Here is a 13,076-nt window from a genome sequence, read left to right on the forward strand (position 1 = left end):
GTGACCTTGGGTGTCTTTGAGGCCCAGCACCTCACCTGGGAAACGGGACGCAGGTGAGCCACCCCGCGAGCAGGCCAGCACCCAGCCCACCCCGGCGTGCATAGGGGGCACCTGTGAGCTTGCTCAGATGGGCCCAGGTGTGGGGAATGCAGGGTCGGACCCTGAGCCCCCGAGACCTTCTCGCTGGCAGGCTCAAATCCAGGCGCCCTAGCCTGAGGCCTAGCAGCCCACAGGCTGTCTGCCCCCACCATCTGTCCCGGAGACCAACCCTCAGACCCAGATACTGGCCACAGGAGGCAGCTCCCAGGGTGGTGGCCCCCAGGCCCACCAGCAGGGTTGCCCTGGGTCTGAGAGGGCCACCAGCTCCCCGGCCGAATGTACTGTCACTGGCAGAGACAGCCGGGTGCTGGGCCCGAGCTGCAGCGGCTACGCCAGGTGGACCAGGTCCAGTGAGGAGGCCTGGGCGCAGAGCCCTGGGTCTCACTGGGGCCCTGGGTGTCTTTGGAACCCTGGGTCTCATTGGAGCCCTGGATGCCTTCGGAGCCCTGGTCTCATCGGTGTGGCAGACAGCAGGCCAGTGTGGAGCCATGAGGGCCGCGCCTGCCTGGATCAGTGCATCAGGAAGGCAGCCCAGCAGGCACACGGGCGACAGGCGGGCACAGAGGCGGATCGGCTGCCCGATGTCGGGGCAGTTCCCTGAGAACCAAAGTTCCTTGACCCCCGGGGGCAGGGGAGGCGCTTTATAGGAGCCATTGACCGGCAGCATTGATCCTCGAGAATGTATCGCACAAATCATTTTGCACTAAACTGCGGAATCAATGGAGAAATCTCCCGGAAAATTTATATTAAAAGTCTCTGTTTGCCTAAATGAGTTCCCTGTGCCCCATATTGAATATTTGGCTGATGAATTGAATGGGTTTAAATTTGAACATTGCAGACCCATTAAAGAATGAATTCTTAAATCAAATCCTGCCATTTATGATTGAAATGAGATTTCCTCTGCGAGGGACCAGCCGCTGTATAAATCAGCTATGCGTTTTATACTGAACCATAAACAAGATATAATTCTTTTAAATACACAACAGGTGCCTTAAATCTTTTGATGCATCTTGTATTTATCTGAAGTGGGGATTGCTGTATTTACACCAGGTCGCGCGGGGCCCTTGACAACACTGCCCGTGAAGGTGACGGTCTCTGTGCCGTGGGGCCGGGTCCCACACAGTGAGGGAGGCGAAGCCCAGCCAGGCTGCCCACCACTGCCCACAGCCCAGGCCCTCAACGCTCGTGCACATGACCATGCTCACGTGCACACACGTGCCTGCGTGCACACAAGAAAATGTACACAGTGCACACGCGCCTGAGTGCCTGAGCTTGCTCGAGGGACCTACATGCGCACACGCTTGTGCAGCTGAACAGAGAGGGTGGGGAGGCACACCTATCTGTGCACACACACGAACAAGCATGCACACACTGGCACATGCATGTGGCACTCACACACGCACACATCACCCCTCATGTCACCATCACACACTCCGGCCTGTGCACACACAGACGTGAGCGTGAGCACCCACGTGCACGCATGCTGTCCTGAGGACACGCCGGACACACACAGGCACACACCCACGAACACGAGGAAGCACACACACACTCACCTCAAGGCTCGCCCAGGACCCGAGGGTCTCAGGCCACGCCGGGCTGTCTTTGTGCTGCGGGGCCTTCTCAGCACCGTGGCCTGATTCCAGGAGCTGAGAGAAGCCTCCCCATCATGTCCTGAGCTCCAGGATGCTGCCCATGCCTGGCACCTACATCCAGGTGCCTCCGGCCTCTGCACACCCACCTGTCCTCCACGAAGAGCCAGGGCGGGCACCAGGAGCCTCTGAGTCATTAAAGATGCCAGCGGGGCATCCAGGAAAGCTTCCTGGGGGAGGTGGCACCAGTGCTGAGCCTAGGGGATGAGTGTGGTCTTCCTCCCTGGTCTGGGTCCGAGGCCAGCAGGCACGTCTCCCATGGACCGAACCTTCCAGAAACTCTCTCGGGCCATTTGTGCCTGGCTTCCATCCATATCCAGGGGCAAGCCTCAAGGACTCCCAGCCCTCAGCTGACCACTTGGGCTGGGAGGGGCTCTGCTGCCCGCCGGCAGCGGGGAATCCGCAAGGAAGGGCCCCGAAGCCGCCCCTCCCAGCGAGGTGAGTGTCTGGAGCGTCAGGTGGGGAGACTGAGGCTGGGGAGAGGGGTGAGAGCTGCGGACACTCGTCCAGGGGCTGGAACCTCCCGCAGAGGGGCCGGCGCAGTTATCCCTCCAGTCAGCCCCCAGGCCACGCGCTGCCCCCGCCTCCCTGTTCTCTCCCGAGCCCGCTCCCACCGCCCTCCGCGTCCTGGTGGTGCAGCACCATCCTGCCTGCCTGCCTGCCTGGACGGGGGTCCCTCACTCCCCAGCACCACGCCCCGTCCCCCATTCTCAGGGCCTTCCGCCCTTGCTGGCAGCTCTGCGGAGCTCAGGTGCACACACCCAATGGCCCCAGGCCCCCCCACCCCTCACCAGCATGCCACCTAGCCCCCCAGGCTGATTCTCGCCGAAGCTAGCCCTCCCAGGCCCCCCTGCCCACCCGTCACCAACCCCACGGCCACCTGCCCCTGCTGGGCTCCCACAATGGCCATGGCACCTGGAGCAAGTGCTCAAAACACCATCCAGAAAATGCATCCAAATGCGTGTTTTTGAAAAGTACCACCTCCCCCACGAAAGGCCCCAGAAAGCCCCCAGGCCTCTCTCATTGCCCAACATGGGTTGTTCCAGAAGCAGAAGAGGGCAGGCCCCACCTTGCTGCCTGAACACCAAAATGAGCACATGCAGACGGTAGAGAGGAAATCAAACGTGGACGAGAAACATGTGTATGCATACACACAGCTGTGTGTATACACGTGTGTGGTCAGAGGTGTGTGCAGGCACATGTGTATGCGTGTACATATACAGTTGTGTATATATGTGCACCTGTATATAGATATGTATGCATATACAGCTGTGTGTACAGATGTGTGTACACATTTGTTCAGGTGTATGTGTATAGGTCTGTGTGTGCACGTGTGTACAGATGTGCGTGCCCATACAGATGTGTGTGCACATGTGTGCACCACAAGTACATCTTCATGTTAACTAAAACACTTCTAACCGATCCCAGCAGTGTGTTCTAATGACAGCTTGTACTTCCTAGGTCAACGTGGCTTAGCTCCATCAAGAGCCAAAGGGAGAAAAATGACATGAGTGTCTCCAAAGATCAGGAAGTGTGTTTGGTGAGTCTAACATCTATTTGTGTTTTGTTAAATCTCTTAAAAACTAGGCTTGAAAGGGGATTGGATTATTACACAGAGAAAGATAGAACTGCCTCCCCAGCTTAGGCCGACTGCAAAGATGTAGGGGTTGAGGCCACATCAGCAAGTTTTGGAAATGGATGCAAAAAAGTTGGAGAACCCAACAGAAGAAATGAGCAGGCAAATCACAGAGGGGAGAGCCGATAGGCCAGCCCATTCAGAGGAGGTCGACCCACCAGGAATCAGATAAATGCAGATTCGGACACGCTCCTGCCCTGCAGAGCAGTGGGTTCCAAGGTCAGCTCAGAGCCGATGCTAGCAGAGACTGGCCAGCAGGTTTCGGAACCCGTGCAGACCTGGGGCCTACATGGCCAGGGTCCTGGGGGCTCCGACCCGGGCCGTCTCATCCTGGGAGCAGTCAGGTCGGGGTGGCCAGGTGCCTGCCACCAGGGGAAGAGTTAGGGGGTGGAAGACGCCCCAGAATGGGTGTAGGGTATGCAGCCACACGGCCAGTGGAGGGAGGGACACACGCTGAGGCCACGGCCAAGCCCAAGCGTCCCTTCTCCGTTATCATCCTGTGAGCTGGGGCTCACTGTGCCCACCACTCTCCAGGAAATGCAGGGCTGCTCCTGCAGCCTCTGGCCACCGTGTTCTTGCTGATACGTCGACACGGAACCTTGCTTCACGTGGGCTTGGGTCTAAAGACGGCTTCCTGAGCGCACCGTTGCTGGCTCGGCCTCACGGACCCCTCTGGTAGCGCCATCGCATGGCCTGGATGGAGCCCGCCCGGCACATGGGCTCCCCCGTGGGGCCCGTCCGGCCTCCTGCGCGCAGGTCACTGGGTGTGATGAGCTCTTGGCGGGGCCACGAAAGCCACAAAGTCACTCCCGGAAGCAGCGGAGCGGAGATGCGCACCGCGGGGGCAGCAAGCCGGCTCTTCCGGGGGTGGGGGCGGCGGGGGCACCGCTCCCGCAGCTCCGCGCACGTCCATCTGCGGTGCCCTCGCTGTCCCCCCAGTGCCGACGGCGCGGACAAGCGGGGCCTCGCGAGCAGGTGGGCTCGAAGAGACAGGACCCTCGAGCACTGGAAACTGCCGCGGTCCACAAACCGCGCCCCACCCTGCTCCTCAGAGCCCGCCATCACCCCGGCGGGAGAGGCAGGAGCGGCCGGCCGCCGGTGTCTGGAGGACATCCGTTTGGTGTTTTGGCAGAGACCAGCTGACTGCATCTCGAGGCTCCAGCTGCTGGACCCCGGGCCCTCAGGTTGGTTCTGCCACCCTTCCCGGGGTGCTGGACCCGGGGGCTCCCTGCCCGGCCCCCAGGAAGGCGGGGAGATCCTCAGAGCATGGGCCACGGGCTATGACTCGGGGGGCCTCTGTCAGTAAAGGGAAGAAAGGGAGACTGGATGTCAGGAGATGGTGAGACAAAAGGAAACAAGACAAAATAATGATAAAGTAAAGTAAAATACGGGAGGCAGGCCTTACGCCTTCTGGAAGGAAAAGTTCCCGGAACTGCAAAGCGTGGCACTCGCTCAGCTCCACGTCTGAGGCTGGAAGAGCCACGGGCGGTGGGGGGCGAGGGGAGGAACTGGGCAGTGGGCGGAGCCCCGCGGCCTGGACCCCCGGGGGCCGGCAGGGGAGGCAGACAGGCGGGGTTCAGAGGCAGTTCCTTCCTGTCCTTTCCTGTGTAATTCAAGGTCCAAAGGACAAGCCGAGCTCTTGAGTTCGAGGTGTAACATCTCAGTGGAGCTATTTTCCAAATTGTCCTTCAGTCAGTTCAGTTCAGTCGCTCGGTCGTGTCTGACTCTTTACGACCCCATGGACTGCAGCATGCCAGGCTCCTTGTCCATCACCAACTCAAATTCATGTCCATTGAGTCGGTGATGCCATCCAACCATCTCATCCTCTCTCGTCCCCTTCTCCTCTTGCCTTCAATCTTTCCCGGCATCAGGGTCTTTTCAAGAGTCAGTTCTTCACATCAGGTAACCAAAGTATTGGAGCTTCAGCATCAGTCCTTCCAGTGAATAGTCAGGACTGATTTCCTTTAGGATGGACTGGTTGGATCTCCTTGCAGTCCAGGGGACTCTCAAGAGTCTGCTGTCCTTAATGATGGGCTTCTGTTTCCTCTTGGAGTTAATGTATATTTCAGGAAGAAAGAGATGAGGTTTTTGATGGCTGAGGATGTTCCCTCCCTTCTGCTTCTGTTAGTGACACCTAGTACTGTTGTTGCATTGTAGCCAGAGCCTCAAAAGTGGCGACTTCTGTTTGAAAATTTTACAGATAGTCTTCGTGGGACACTTGATACCTCTTTCTAGTAAATGTTCCCTAGTTGCTTAAAGGGGGCTTCCCAGGTGGTGCTAGCGGTAAAGAACCCACCTGCCAATGCAGGAGATGTAAGAGACTTGGGTTTGGTCCCTGGGTTGAGAAGATCCCCTGGAGGAGGGCATGGCAACCCACTCCGGTACTCTTGCCTGGAGAATCCCATGGACAGAGGAGCCTGGAGGGCTACAGCCTACAGGGTCGCACAGAGTCGGACTTAGCATACACGATACAACGGCTTAGAGTAGGGGTCTTCTGAATGTCAAGTAGGAAGTTTGATGCATATGTGGCTATGTTCAATTCTCTCCATATAGGTTTGTTCAAATCCTATGTACACATGTGAATTTTTATTCCCTGATCTGCTCAAAGACTGTCGTCACAATTGTGATCCTATTGTGTTTTCTATGCTGTTGGAAGGTTTTTCTTTTCGATATTTTGATACTATACTATTCTTCCCATAAAACTTAGTGTCTTCAATCTCTTCACCATGGAGTTTGGTGGTGGTAGTTTAGCCGCTAAGTCGTGTCCAACTCTTGTGATTCCATGGACTGTAGCCCGCCAGGCTCCTCTGACCATGGGATTTCCCAGGCAAGAATCTGGAGTAGGTTGCCATTTCCTCCTCCAGGGGATCTTCCCGACCCAAGGACTGAACCCGAGGCATCTGTGTCTCCTGCACTGGCAGGGGGATTCCTTACCACTGACCACCAGGGAAGCCCCACTGAGGAGCCTGCCTCGTGTCAAAGAAGTGTGTTTTTCTCCATTCTCACACTTTCCACCTTTAGTTGTACCTGGCCTGTGGATGTTTGTAAAGGCCCACAGACTCTCCTGCTCTGGAGGCAGCACCTCCCTCCCCTCCCTGGGGTGCGGCCTGGACTCGGCGGCCAGAGAGCAAAGGAGTAGGCGGCCTCCCGCCCCCGAGGCCCCCGTGGACGGGAACCACCAGGGCAGCGAGGCACCCGGAGACCCTGCCCCCCTTGAGCCTGCAGACGTCGCGGGCCTGAGCCGGAAGCACGGCCAGCTGAGCCGAGGGAGTGAGTGCTGGCTTCTTCAGCGGCTGATTTGGAGAGAGCCTTCGCACAGTGGATAGTGACGAATCTAGCTGGGCGCCGTTCCTCAGCGTCAACCTCTCCTCCCCCGGGTCCATTCTAGGCTGAAACGTCAGCATTCCAGCAGGGAGCAGATGGGGCCTCCCCTTCTCTGAACCGGCCCTCACCCTGGGCGCAGCCGCCACAGTGTGAAGGGGCGGGTCTGGTGAGGCCACAGTCCCCTGGCTTGACGCCGACCTCGTGAGCCCTGGAGCCTGAGGCCTCGGGTGAGTGACACCGACTACTGACCCTCAGAAGCCACGGGATTGCAACAAGCTTAAAGCAAGGAAGTCTTGGGCGTAATTCGTAATGTGGCCACAGGTAACTAACACATGCAGGAATTCTGAGACAAGCTGGTGGAGCTGCCAGGTGGAGTTAGCAAGATCCCACGATACTAGGTCAATACACAAGACGCAGTTTCACTTCTGCCTGCTACTAGTCAATCATTAGAAAACAGAATGTTTAAATCTGTTTAAATTAGCACCAAAAGTAAAATAGATGAGGATAAGTTTAACTAAATTTGTGCAAGACCTGCACATAGATGACGGAGAGATGGACTGTGTGGGTCAGAAGACTCAGTCCCATCAAGATGGAAATTCTTCCTGAATTGGTTTATAGAGTTAACACAGTCCTAATCAAAATGCCAGCAGCCTTTTTTGGTAAAAATGCTTGAAGCCTGGCCTCAGTTTTTTGAAAGGAAAGGAGAAACTGGAGGATTTACACAAAGTGATGTGAAGACTTCCTGTAGGAACTTCCCTGGGGGTCCAGTGGCTCGGACTCCGCACTCCCCAGGCCAGGGGCCTGGCTGGGATCCCTGGTCAGGGACCTGATCCCACACGCTGCAACAAAGGTCCCCGCGGGCCAACAGACCTGGCACAGCCAACTACATAAATAAACATTTTTAAAAAGACTTACCTGTAAAACTGCAGTAAGACAGCTGAACCGACAGGCAGCAGGACAGAGCAGAGTCCAGAAGTGGGCGTGGAGACACGTGGTCTGTTTCTTTCTGACATCAGGGCTTGTTGACGGGGGAAGGAACATCTTTTCCAAAACTGGTGCCGAGGACTTTCCTGACGGTGCTCTGGATAAGGATCGGCCTGCTGATGCGGGGACACAGGTTTGATCCCTGGCTCTGGAAGGCTCCGCATGCTGTGGAACAGCTAAGCCCGCGCTCCACAGCTGCTGAGCGGGTGCTGAAGAGCCCGAGAGCTGCTATGGAGGCCCGCAGACCCAGACAGACCTGCGCTCCATACGTAAGGAGAGGCCCCACTGCTGTGAGAAGCCCGGCACCGCAGGGAAGGGCAGCCCCCGCCGGCCGCAGCTAGAGAAATCCGCTGCACGGCAGCCAAGACCCAGCGCAGCCAAAAATAAGTGAATAAACTCGAAATTTAAACACGGTGCCGGGACCAGCGAGTCAGTGTTTGGAAAGAGAGGGACAACCCTGCTTCCTCGTAACACATCCCAGATTCACAGATGACAGGTCATGGCTCAACATGAAAGCCAAGGCTACGAGTCCTGAAGACCCAGGACGGCTGCTCTGGGACTCAGGGGCTGTTTAGAGACTAATCCGCAGTGACTAGTCTGTGGTCAGGGGTCCGTTTCTGGAGCTCCCTGGGGGTGATTAGAACCCAGGGGATCCGCAAGACACGTGCAAGCCTGGCCTTCCTTTGGCCCCTTTTCCTGCCCCCATCTCTAAGGCAGTCATTACAAACTGATTCCTTTCCGCTCGCTGGAACCACGTGGCCCAGAATTCAGAGGCTGCGGGACGGGGACGTTTGTGTCTGCCTGGCCTTGCTGGCCCATCCTCCCTGCCAAGGTCCCGGCTCTCCTGGGTCTGTCTCAAGGATTTCCTTCAGCCCACTGTCCAGGGCAGCAGTCAGCGTGACGGTCTCTCACCCTGTTCTGTCCTGAGGCTCACTGTGCCTGGCTCTGCGTCTGAGCACGGAGACACCACCCTGGAAATGCTCTCCCAGGAGGGGAGGTGGCCCCGCGGAGATGACCCCACCCTTCAGCGCCCAAACACGAGGAAGGGACGGTGAGACGGGTGCCCCCGCAGCCAGACACAGAGGGAGGCGCCGTGGAGGGGCCAGGACTCCAGGGAGCCCAGACGGCGGGCTGGGGTTGGGGCAGAGAGACCCCCGCCCTCCCCAGCGGCTCGGGGTCAGCCCAGCCTCTCGCCCTCCCCACCCACCAGCCCGTCTCCCACCCCTCATCTGTCCTTCCTGTGTCATGGACCACGTCAGCGCCTCATGAAAGCCACCTTGTTTTCCTGAAGTAAACTAGTGGCCACGTGACCTTGGTCATGGCGGTTATGTGGGATGGCCCTTCCTGCTGCAGTGAGGCCCACGGGACCCGCCCTGAGCCCCTCTGCTCTGTCCGGGAACAACAAGCTGCTCCCACACACGGCGGGTCCTCCTTGGCTCCCGCCTCGCCCAGGAACTGTGCCTCCAGCACCACCAACGCCACCAAGACACAGTGAGTAGCACTGGTGAGTCAGTGTTCATGTCCCTCCCATGAGACCAGAGCTGGAGAAGGCCAAGCCAGGGTGGTCTGGGGGTCCACAGCCGTCAGAGACCCAGGCACCTCCGTCCTTCTGCTCCATGTCCTTGCACATGGCTTCCAGCTTCGTGGCTCAAAACAGCTGCCAGAGTCCCAACCATCACATCTGTGTTCAAGAAGCAGGGAAAAAAAGAAATGCAAAGGACAGGGAAGTGTTTTTCCCGGGTGTTTTTTAGTTGCTTAGTCGTGTCCGACTCTTTGTGACCCCATCAACTGCAGTACGCCAGGCTCCCCTGTCCTTCACTATGTTCCCAAGTTTCCTCAAACTCATGCCCATTGAGTCAGCGATGTCATCCAACCATCTCATCCTCTGTCGCCCCCTTCTCCTCCTGCCCTCCATCTTTCCCAGCTGAGTCAGCCACTTGTAAGGAGCCTTCCAGAAGCCCTGTCCAGCACTTCTTCTCACACTCCCTCAGGAGGTCTCCACTGTACAGTCACACACAGCTGCAAGGAACTTCGGAGGTCTAGGGAAGATGTCTGGCTTGGCCGGGACAAGTGTGAGTGCAGCAGCTTGGGATGGGAGCCCTTGGGGGGCAAGTCTGCCCCCACCCAGCAGAGCGAGAGGACAGGGCCTGGGATGAGCCCCCAGAGCCCTGCCCAGGAACACAGACGAGCACCTGCTCCTGCCTGCCGGACTTGGGTGGACCCCAGGCCCTCCTCCTGGTGGTCCCGAGGCCCCACCTCTGAAGTTCCAGGACCCCAGCAGGGTCTTCAGGGACCAGCAGGATCCACAAATGGGGGCACACAGCTAGCCTCGACAGTGTCTGTCACCAAGACCGGGGGCAAGGGCCTGCCGACCCCCTGCAGTCGCTCAGGACATGACAGCCTCGGGCCTCTCTGTCCAGCACTCGTGATGGGCAAAGCTCAAGCCCGGATGCCTGGGCTGGAGGCCAATCTGTCCAGAGAAGCCCTTCAGTGGGGCTCCTCGGCCCCCAGCCCTGCCCTGCTTCCCGAACACTGGACCACTGGGCAGCCTCACAGATCCCGTCCACACAGGCTCAGCTTCACTCTGGTCCAGCCCGGACACCAGCAGTAGGGGTCTCCATGGAGGGTCCCCAGGAGCCCTCACCCAGGCCTGGGGTCAGCAGGCAGCACCCCCAGAGCACCCAGGAAAGGGGGCCAGTCAGAGCCCATCCCCCCCACCCACCTCACAGGTCAGCAGGAGCCCCCCTCAGGGCGCAGCCAGAGAGGACAGGGCCCCTGGCCCCAAGCCAGAGTGGAGGCCCCATGTCCTCCCCTGGAACCAACGGGGAGGCTGAGCACGGAGGTGAGCTGCCACGGCCTCGCAGCTGGACGGCCTCCCGCAACAACCCGGCCGCCCTGAGACTCGTGGACTGAGCAAGTCCAGCTCGCGGAACCGCGGTGCCCGGGGCGGGGACGCTCGCCCGCAGGCAGCTCCATGGACCTCCGAGCTCGGAGCCCAGCGCTGGTCAGCGCTTTCCGGGGCCTGGGCCCCCGCCCCACTTTGAGGGGCGGCCAGGCGCCTGGGCGGGCGGGCGGGTGTCCATCTCCCTCCGGGGATCACAGCTGTGAGGCTGGTGGCCACGCTCTCCCGAACACATGGCCTTCGGTCCGACACTTTTCAGGGGTCCGCTTGCTGCCCACCTTCCCCCACAAGGCGCCCAAGGCCCGCCGGCCCCTCCCGCGGCGGGCGGCGGCTGCGCCGGTGACCTTGTGATAACCCGAGTGCCATCCGTCAGCGGCCGGCCGCCAGGCTCCGGAACACTGCGGCAGCTCATCTGAATTCAAATTACCCTGGGAGACGCGCGGTGCCAGCCATAACTCAGCGCGGCGGGGGGAGCGCGGCCGCAGATCGGACATTACCATACATTCCTGGGGCGTCGGACAGGGCTGCTAATGAAAATATCAATCAAAAACTCGGCTGACTTAATGGTCAATTTAAATTAATTAATTGGGGAGGAGAAAAAAGTCGAGGGGGCAGTGCTGACGGGCCCATCTCCAGCGGGCGGCGAGAAGCCTGGTGCCCAGTGGGACGCAGCCCCCAGCCCAGGAGACAGGCATCCTCTCCTGGGACCCCCAGGATCCTGGAGCACCTCTGCCAGGTGCAAGGCCTGGCCTCTCCGCCGCGGGCCGCCTGTCCCACCGTCCGGATTGCCTGCCCACAGGGACAGCAGGCCGCCTCCTGCCAGAGGCCCCCCAACCCAGAAGCCGAGATGCCACTTTGCCCAGCGGGACGGGGCGGGGCTGGTGGAGGGCAGGCGGGAGAGCCACCCACAGCTCAGGTCAGCTCGCCCCCGGATGCCAGGCCCCATCCTCCCATCCGAGAAAGCGGGTGGGGGCGACCACTGCCCCCGGGCCCCTCGGGAGGGTCAGGGAATTGTCTTCGAGGCGCAGAGAGAGAGGGCAGGCCCCAGTGTGTGGCCCACCACGCCCAGATGGCAAAGCCTCCGGGGACGTGAGACCGTCCTGCGTCCCTCTCAGCCAAGTGACCATGGGAAAGGCTTCCGAGGCCCCAGGCGACAAGACAGCAGGGCTCAAGGGACCCAGAGGGACCTGCTGCCCAGCTGGGGACCGGAGCTCGACAGTCAGACCCTAAGGCCCAGGGGGCACCTGCAGAGCAGTCAGCTGCCCCAGGGGGTGGGAGGGCCAGGGGAGCGGGGTCCCAGGCAGGACCCTCAGGGAGACACCCACCGCAGACCCCACAGATGACGGGCCTTCTGCATCCTCAGGAGCAGTAACATAGCCCTCCAGAGAGGTCACGGTGACAAAACCAGGCTGGCCCCCCTGCCGGCCGCCTGCAGATCTCGCCACTGCAAGGCTGGCCCTGGGGGTTGTTCCCAGACGCCAGGGAGGATCCACCCAGTGCCCTTCCTGCAGGAGCGTCTCGCCCGCGGCCAAGAGGCACGCAGCGTCCAGGGTCTCAGTTCGTGTGGTCAGGGCCAGGGCTCCCCGGGGCAACACGAGGATCGAGAGGAGGCGGGAAGCTGGAGATGGGGACGGGGCTCTGCCCCCCAGGTCATGGTCCCGCAGTGAAAGCCCTCTGGGTGCCCTTCCCCCCAAGACTCAGGGCGAGGCACCCACCGGCCTGACCGGTGGTCGTGAGGGGCGCCGTGTGCTGGGGCCTGTGTGGTCTATGCTGGACCCAGAGGGAGACACTCATCCCCAGGCCTGGGTTTTGGGCCATTCCTCACGCAGCAGCAGCACAACGGAAAGCTGACCGACACGCAGGGCAGGGAGGGCCGAGGCCAGCCGGGGGAAGGCTCGGGAGACCCTGCACGGACCCGGTGGGGATGGGGAGCACCGCCCAGGAGGGCTGACGAGGTCAGGGCGGCTGAGGCGGGGTCCCTGAACCCGGTAATGCCGACGTGAGCAGAGACACGCCCTCGGCCTCTCCCTCACCCCATGGGGCTCAGGCCCTGCCCCAGCCTCGAGGTGACAGGCGCCACAGGGCAGGGGCCGCCTGCCGCTGAGTTAGGGCTGAGGTCCGGCCTGGTGCAGAGCCGGGAGGGGCAGGAGAACGGGAGGAAACTGGTAACCGGACCCCGGCCCCGGGCCCCGCCCCGCCCCGCCCCCCGGGCCCCGGCCCCGCCCCCCCGGGCCCGCCCCGCCCCCCGGCCCCGCACCCGGCCCCGGCCCCGCCCCGGCCCCGGCCCCGGCCCCGCCCCGGCCCGGCCCCGGCCCCGCCCCGGCCCCACCTCCAGAACCAGGACCAGGCAGCTCCAGCGCCCATCAGCCGCATGGGAGCTGGACTCTCAGCCTACAGGAGGCTGGCGGTCGGGGCAGCAGGACCCCAGGGCAGCCAGGAGGGGGTCGCACCTCCTGGAGGCTGGACGAGGGTCTGAGCTCTG

Source organism: Odocoileus virginianus, unplaced genomic scaffold, assembly GCF_023699985.2.
Source record: "Odocoileus virginianus isolate 20LAN1187 ecotype Illinois unplaced genomic scaffold, Ovbor_1.2 Unplaced_Scaffold_5, whole genome shotgun sequence".
NCBI lineage: Eukaryota > Metazoa > Chordata > Mammalia > Artiodactyla > Cervidae > Odocoileus > Odocoileus virginianus.